The sequence below is a fragment of the Oryzias latipes genome, chromosome 24, assembly GCF_053564925.1.
Source record: "Oryzias latipes strain Hd-rR chromosome 24, Olatipes_Hd-rR_3.1".
Lineage (NCBI taxonomy): Eukaryota > Metazoa > Chordata > Actinopteri > Beloniformes > Adrianichthyidae > Oryzias > Oryzias latipes.
Genome location: NC_136260.1, coordinates 12,592,721 through 12,600,876, shown reverse-complemented (window position 1 = coordinate 12,600,876; position 8,156 = coordinate 12,592,721). Strand labels below are relative to the sequence as shown.

At 38.7% G+C, this 8,156-nt stretch overlaps 1 long non-coding RNA gene across 1 annotated transcript; it reads left to right on the top strand.

Moving 5' to 3' along the window:
* Window positions 1-3,104: 3,104 nt before the first annotated feature.
* LOC105357181 (uncharacterized) lies at window positions 3,105-5,713 on the top strand. Its single transcript, XR_002872863.2, has 3 exons — window positions 3,105-3,242; window positions 4,028-4,250; window positions 5,411-5,713. It is a non-coding gene; the product is annotated as an uncharacterized LOC105357181 (long non-coding RNA).
* The last annotated feature ends 2,443 nt before the right edge of the window (window positions 5,714-8,156 follow it).

Genomic DNA, 8,156 nt, shown 5'->3' with positions numbered 1-8,156 from the left:
ATGAATCCGACAGATGTTCCGATGCAAATTCATGAGTCAATGAACTTGAGAGTAAGCAGCATAATTACTGTCGATGTGGGAAAAGCCAGAAGTGAAACAGAAATTTACATTGTTTTTTTTTTTTCCCCTCTCAATTCAGAGGCTGATGTGTAGAAGAGACGTGTCAGGTAATATTTCAGACACCAGAAGGCCAATTCCAAAAAACCCGAAACCCTGATGCACTGATTGCACCAATATTGAAACATTAGACAGATGTTCTTCAGACCTATTAAAAGGTCAGAATTTTAGAAGCTTAAAGGCCGACAGTCTGTTTGGAAAAGACATGTTTAGACTCAAACTTTTTAGCAATTTCTTTTTTTTTTTCTTTTTTGCTGGAATTGTTTCCGTCCCTTATTTAAATCAGCTAATGTCAACATGTTATCACAAATCCTACTGAAAACCCACAGTTCCATATCTAAAACTCATGTATTTTACAACATTTTTGAAAAAACTAATGATTTTGTTTTACAGAAACACTACATTTTGGATGATGATTAACTTTTGCAATAACTGTTTACTCAGGCCAGGATATTTTCCATTTTTCTAGATTTAACGTCAACATTTGAATCCGTTGACTCAAAGTCCTGATCGATTTTTCAAAAAATTGTGATTAGATTTCTTGAAACAGTTTTTTAATTTTTTAAAAAAAGGGAAAAACTGAAAACAAAATTCAATGAAAAAACAAACGGAAGGAAAACTGCAACATATAAAGGTAAAACTGCATGTTGACCCATGTTTGGTTACTATTTGCCATGTGTCAATGTGTCCTTGGGAAAGACACTGAACCCCGCATTGCTCCTGCTGGTGACAGTTTGGCGCTAGTGTTGGGCAGCGGAGCCGCCGTCGGTGTGTGACTGTGTGTGTGTGTGCATGCGTGAGTGGGACTGTGACTGTAGCACTTTGGGCCTTCAAGTAAAGTAGAAAAGCTGCATATAAGTGAACACCATCATGACAACGTAGAAATAAATATTCCTATGTGCCTAGCTGAACAAATTGTTTGAATCTAATGCATTCTAGAAAAATAAATATGTAAATAATGGAAATTGTGGAACTAAGTATAGTCAGGGTGGGTAACTGTTTAGTCAACTAACTTAAACCAATTGTGATTAAGTAAGAAAACCTAAAGACAAGACAATACTCCAGTCAAATGGGCGCTCAAAATTCTTCGAACTGGTAGATATGATGAGGGATGTCCAGAAGGCACCATGAAAGAGGCAGGATGCACCCTTTTCTACAACCATCTACCTCCTCTTTGCCTTTGTCTTCTACTAGTATTCGGTAGTTACTTCCTTTAGCTTCAAAAAACACCTAAAATAATGAGTGAGAGTTCCCAGTCCCGTCCTCGCATCTTCAAGAGGTGCAGGCCTGGCAGCCTTGGCGTGTTTTGCGGTGATGACATCCATACTCTGAGGGGGTCGAGGTCACATCTGGTTGTTTCTGGATTTGTCCTGAGTACTCAGATGGAGCTGGCGAACCATCAAATGCCAGCACAAAGGGGGGGGCTTAAAGAAAACACAGTAACTGAGAGGTGTGCAGATGGCTACTATTTAATGTGCAATTACCCCTTTTTCTGTTGTACACTTCTTTATTTCTCTTGTCTGTCCTCCTCAAGGTCACGTCACACAGTCACTACATACATTTTGCACATATTGCATGGATGAAAGTTGGTCATACGTGAATACACGTGGAAAAAGTGAGAAAAGTTGTGGTCTTCAGGTGAATTTTTCACAGATTTGTCGCGAAGGAACCCTGTTAAAACCATGACTGTGCTGTTTATATGCAAACCATTGGCGATTCATGCGTCAGTTATGTCATTTGAATGTGAAATGTGTATCGTATACGTCATATAAAAGTTACATGCGTGAAAAGTCCATTGGAAATAGGTGAAACAGTTGTGGAAAGCCACATTTTTGCGTACGCATCTTGGAAAAATCATGCACGATTGTATTAGTTTACACAATAATTGCGTGTAAACTATGTAAAATATGCACAAAAAAAAAACCTAATTCTCATCGGACAAAAGATTTTGAACAGCTCAAAACTGAATTCACGTAAAGCCACGTTGGCCGAAACCCTCAACAGGCATTTGAGCAAATTGATGTATGACGAAAGCAAGAAACACTTCTGAATTACGTATCACGCATGCATCACGAAAGACCGAAATTTCTTACGTGGACAAAGCACAAAATGTACGCAGTTGCTGTGTGACATGGCCTTCAGATTCTAAATGTTTGATCATCAAACCCTTGTTGTTAGTTTGGTTCATAAATGCAGGGAAGGTGTTTTCTTCCATTATTTAACTATATTGTGTTTGGGTCTCAATTGACCCATTTTCACACTTGAAAACAAAATATGAGAGCTAAGACAGATAGACCCTCTTTAACCCATCCAAGAATGTGATGTTACTGCTTCAGGCTGCAGTTTTTCTAAAACATCCTGACAAACACTCAAAGTGTTTATATTTGCTTCTATCCTTACACTTGTGTGGATTTGAACCTCTTTTTAAGCTTTTTATTTGGTTCCTTTTCTGCTCAATCCAAGACAGCCGATATTGAGCAGCTGCATCTCAAACATATTCATCTTTGTTTTGTCCCTCAGAGTTATTTCTGTTGCCTCTGTCTCTGCACATTAATCCTTGGAACGTCACGGCGGCTTGTCAGTTTGAATTTCACTCGACCTGTGACAGGTGGAAAGGTACTCGTGCTTTGATTTTGAAATGTTTGCCAGCAATTAGTGGTTACATGTTCTGAACATAATGATGCTGCATGACATGTGTGTAATGCGATGTTCCTGGGAGGAATTGCAATGCATGAAAAAGAAAAATAATAGGAGCGTTCGTGTGAATATGTCAGACTAATGCTGGGTCAGAGAGAAATTCTCTTGATCAATTGTTCTTGACAGATGTGTATATGGCAGTGTATTAGGCATCGCTCTTAAATGTCTTTTTTTTAGATTGTACGTGGAAATCTAGGAAGATTCATTCATTTGTTTGTTTGGTTTGGTTTATTTGTATGGTTTTAGTAAAACAAAATCATTGATATTTCTGTTTCCTGCAACATCTCTCCAGAACTCTCCAGGATGTACCCCACCCACGCCCACCTGTTGCCTGGATAGGCTCCAGCAACCCTCGAAATTATCATACAGATTATTTGGAAAGTGGATGGATGGATATTTTATGCTGTTAAACGCACATCCCATTAATTGTAAGTATGATTTCCTTCGGGGGTTTTTTGTTTCAGTTTTAAAGCAATATTAAACTATAATGAATCTGACTGGGGGGTTTTTCAGCAGACTCTTGGCCATTTTAAAAACTCCCTGGTCAAAAAAGCAGCTCTGTGGCAAAATTCATCATTAGTTCATGATGTCCTTTGTGCGAGCCAGATGGACAGGACAGAATGACAACCATAGGAGATAGAGTCTTTAATTCACTAGATGAGAAAAGCAGGATACCGTGTTGCTCCTTTGTAGGAGAAAAGGTCAACGTGGGTGAGACCTCAAGACTTTCAGAAGGTGAGAAGGGACTTATAGTCCAGATATGATTCAGCAGGAAGGAGCACCTTAATATCCGTAGACCAGAAGTAGAGGATCCATGAGGTGTATCTCAAAGTCTGTGACAGCCGATGGTCAGAAACTTGACATTTCAACAGGAAGGAAATACAGGTAGTGGTCAATTTAACCCTTGTGCTATCTTAGATGACCTAATTAACGTGTTCTCCCTACCATGATAAAGGTGGAAAGATTTAATGTAATCCATGGACACCAGTGAGGTTCACAAATCATTGAAGAAAAAAGGTTCAGCGCACTGTCACTCCCAATGTTCAAGTGCCTAGGATAGCATAAGGGATAAAGAGCAACCTCTGCACTTTCCAGTTTCCAAGACTCCACCTTTTATTGTCCATGTTACTTACAATTTTTTTTTAACTCAAACTAAACAAAAGTTAAATGGGGTAAACACTGTATACTTATCTAGCGCTTTTCTACCTACAAGGCCCAAGGCGCTTTGCAATCACAGACCCATTCACCCAGTCACACACTGGTGGGGGCTCTGCTGCCGTACACTGGGACCAACCTACCACCAGAGGCAAGATGGGGTTCAGTGTCTTGCCCAAGGACACTTCGACACATGGGTGTACACCGGGAATTGAACTTGCAATCTTACAATGATGGGTCGACCGCCCTACCACTGCACCACTGCACCACGACCACCCGTGGTAAGTAATGGTATGTCTGGAAAAAAGCCCTATATTGAAAAGCTAAAATTGTAACTTTCACATCTGAGAAGGTAAACCAAGCTTTCTCTGTTATAAATAATACAGTACACAAAGTCCACCTAGTTTACTTGGAAGTTTCCGACAATCCAACAGTTTTGTGGACAACCAGAGTATTTCTATCTGAGCAAAGAGCTGGCAGAAATAGCAAAATGAAATAATTTCAAATGAAATTAACATAGAAAATGGAAACATTAAAACCAGTGTCAAGTTCTTTATATTTTTCAGTTCCGATTAGTTTTTACATGTGGTGATCTCATGCAAATGAGAATTTGAACCAATATCAAAAGCTTTTTCGTTTTCTGGCATCACAGAGAAACAAACAGGGTTCACACACACACACACACACACACAAAGTAGAAATTAAATGAATGCAGTGTGCTTTTAATACTATCCCTGTGAGCACACAGCGTACTCATACATATCTCATAATGCAATACTCACAGCAAAGTCATTAGGAATTTCTTTCTCGGCTAAATCCATTCACAGCGCCCTCTTCCAGATTCAATTGGAAGATTAGTCTTTGCTCCACACAATTTAAAGAGTGCGGAGAATTTCCATCACCACAGGGCTTTGAAATCAATAGATCAATAAACCTACATCACTCAATTCATTTACCTTGCTGCTGGGCGCGTGAAACTTTAAAGAGACCCACCGACTACCAACCGCACACGCAGCTATTTGCATCTAACTCTATAACTTTTACTATTTTGTGACTTGAAATGTTGTATCACAAAAACCTCACAAAGGACTAAAAAAGAAAACTCAAGTCTAAACCCACAAGGTGGTTTAAAACGCTTTGAGACATCATTAAGCAGACATTCCTCGCCATGTATATATCTGCAATTTGGATAACATACCCCCTTGGGCAAATAACGCAGGGCATGTTTTATTCATGGGGCTGACTGAACCCCGGCCTCTGCTGGAGTTGGATCAGGGTGTAGCTGGAGCAACGTTAACTATTTATTACACATTACGACGAGAGGCCGGCCCATCAGGCTTAGAGCCAATGACAGCTGCCTCACTTACTGTCTGCTGCTGTAAAAAAAAAAAAAAAACATGCTGACAAGAGGGAAACCCTATGCTTCACTTCTCCTTAACAGATAAGGATCCAGACCTCTTCCAGTCGCCGCTGAGACACCCCACGAACCGCAGACTGACACACAAGAAACAAGAGCACACACTCTTCTCGGACCTACTTTAGTTTTTTTCATGCAGTGAACTTGAGCTTTTTTCCTCTAGTCTAATGTATGACTAGATGATCAATAATTACTCTAGATTTCTTTGCCGCTTCAAAAACATCCATGGCTCCTTAGTGAAAGTATAATTAAATAAAGTAAAATGAAAAAAGTTAAAGGCATGAGTGAGTGCTGTCCACCCCACCCTTATCACCCCCTCCTGACCCACCCTCACTTGCTGGTTTTATCTCCAGAGCAAAAAAACTTTTTGGTTGCAGGGCGTGACAAACGGTCATATGGAATTTTTAGAAGAATTTGCAAAGGTCAATTTTTTGACTTCCTTGGCAACTGAGATTTTTTCTTAACCACGCCCACATTCATATTATGTTTTGTATCATTTTGATCATCTTAAGCCACAAATTAATGTATTAAATTGTCACATTATTCTGTGACAATTAAGTGCGAGCAAAAGGGGAACATCACTTTTGTGAGCTTGCCACATTAATGCAGTTCAACATCTACAGCTTCTAGTTTGTATTTCCAAATCTCCTCCTTGTGATGCTTGAGGAAATAGATCTAAAACTTTTTGGAGGTGTTCAAATTTGTAGCTGTAACTTTTTTCAAATATTGTTCAAGACTGTGTTCTTTTCCTGAGGTCAAAAGTCAACAAAACTTTAGTAGTGGTTGTAGACTTCAGCTGGCGGCATGTGTGTGAAATTCTGCAACAATCGCGCAAACAAAGGTTTTCTTTTCCCATAATGAGGGAAAATGTGAAAATCTCCAAATTTCACACTTTGTCACAAAATGGCGGCTAAAGGTCCTGTGGCCTGTGCGTGCAGTTTCTTAATATGAACGGCACAAGGGCTTGAAATAAGGTGTAAAAAATACTGAGAACAATTTTGAATACTGTACATAGAGTTTTCTCTTGTCATTGTGCTTATAAGCAGCAAGGCTTTTACAAAAAAATATTTTTACATTTTGATTCTAAATAGTTTGAAAATGCTGTTTACGTAAGGCGTAACATCCATAAAAAAAAACTTTTCATGCATTAAACATAAAATGTAATCTACTTTCTTAATGTCCTCCCATGGTTAAAAATGTAATGACTAAGTTGTTCTTATCACAGGAGAGCAAAAGGTAACAGGGCTTTCTTAAAACAAGATTTTTTGATTAATAAAAACAAAATTCATCCGCTCCAAATTACTTAAAGCAGCTTTCAGACAACTATTGTGTTCTTCCTCTCAGTGGTTTTGCTTCCAGGGCACACCAGGAATGGGGAAGTGCAGTGGAGACCTGATAGAGCTGTGAATAAAAAAGTAAACTGTAGAAAAAGAAAGAGAAGCCGCTCCCTGCTTGTCCAGTGTGAACACCATGAGCTAAACCCACATTCTTAAATGTGTATCAAATGTACCATGCTTGAGGCATATAGGCTTCCTCTTTAAAGACAGCAAATCTGGATTTGTATAATCACATCATAGTGTGCCTGCAGCTTAGATGTTACATAAAAACCTCATTTTTTAGAGGTCAAAAACCTGATTAAGTCCCAATGAGCAAATTCTTTGTTTTGTCCTACTTTTCTAATAAACTGTTTCTATCAACAAAATCATTTTTACTATTTGCATATATTCATTGTGTTGTTGGTTCTTCTTTTACCTTCCATTTTACCAATGATAAAAACTTTGGACGAGGTGAATGAACTCCAGAGGTCAAAACATCGCTCATCCATTAGTCATTAGTCCAGCTGCACCAAACATCTTGGATCAGGACATTCCGTATGCCAAAATCAAAAAGAATAGCTAATGTGGCTTCAATTCATCTCCACTGGTTCAGATGTTTTGTGAAGCCAATTATTTGCAATTAGCCTGATTTTGTTGAAGAGATAAACAATGCAAAAGTAAGAATTTAGCAAAAGGGCTTTTTTTCTTGCACAGCATCTTCTCCCGCATCTTTTTAAGCTTCAGTCCTGAGAGATTTATTCTTTGAAAAATATAAACACAAAGAGCTGCTTTTTGATTTATTTTTTGATTATTCTCTGGCCTTCATCAGTTTCAAACCAGCAACACAACAATTTAGCACTTCCACAACAATTTGCCTGAATAATTATTGTTAGGTAAAAGGTAAACAATATAGTGAGGAATTTTTAATCACAGTGATTGCTGACCTAAAGTTAGAGAGGTGGGATGATCCATGCGACTGATTTCATCATCATGTTTTGATTTCATCAGGACTACAATAATAAGATTTTAGCGTAAAGCACTTTCAATACCTTAATGCTAAAACCAGTCATGTGGTTCAAGAATGCACTGAATGTGGGTTTTTTTACGCAAATTTAGCGTATGGTGTTCACACTGGACTGTCACAATCACAGCTGCAAGAGGCTTTGTATGAAATGTCATAGCGGTACAGATCTCGGGAATCTTGCTCCAGGCCTTTTCTTTCACAGCTCTATTCCAATATATGACAGTCTTGTTGTCATGTAATTCCAGTGAGGCACAAACTGCAATTATTAATTTCTCCTTCTTGATCAGTTTTCAACCGGTTGTCGTTACCCGTATCGGAATCCCTGATTGGTCAAAGTTCAACTGGTTTAACTTTCAACACGGTTTTAATTGTTGCACAATTTGTACGTAGAGCCCAAAAACAGATTTAAAATGTGTGTAGCGAGGCGTGA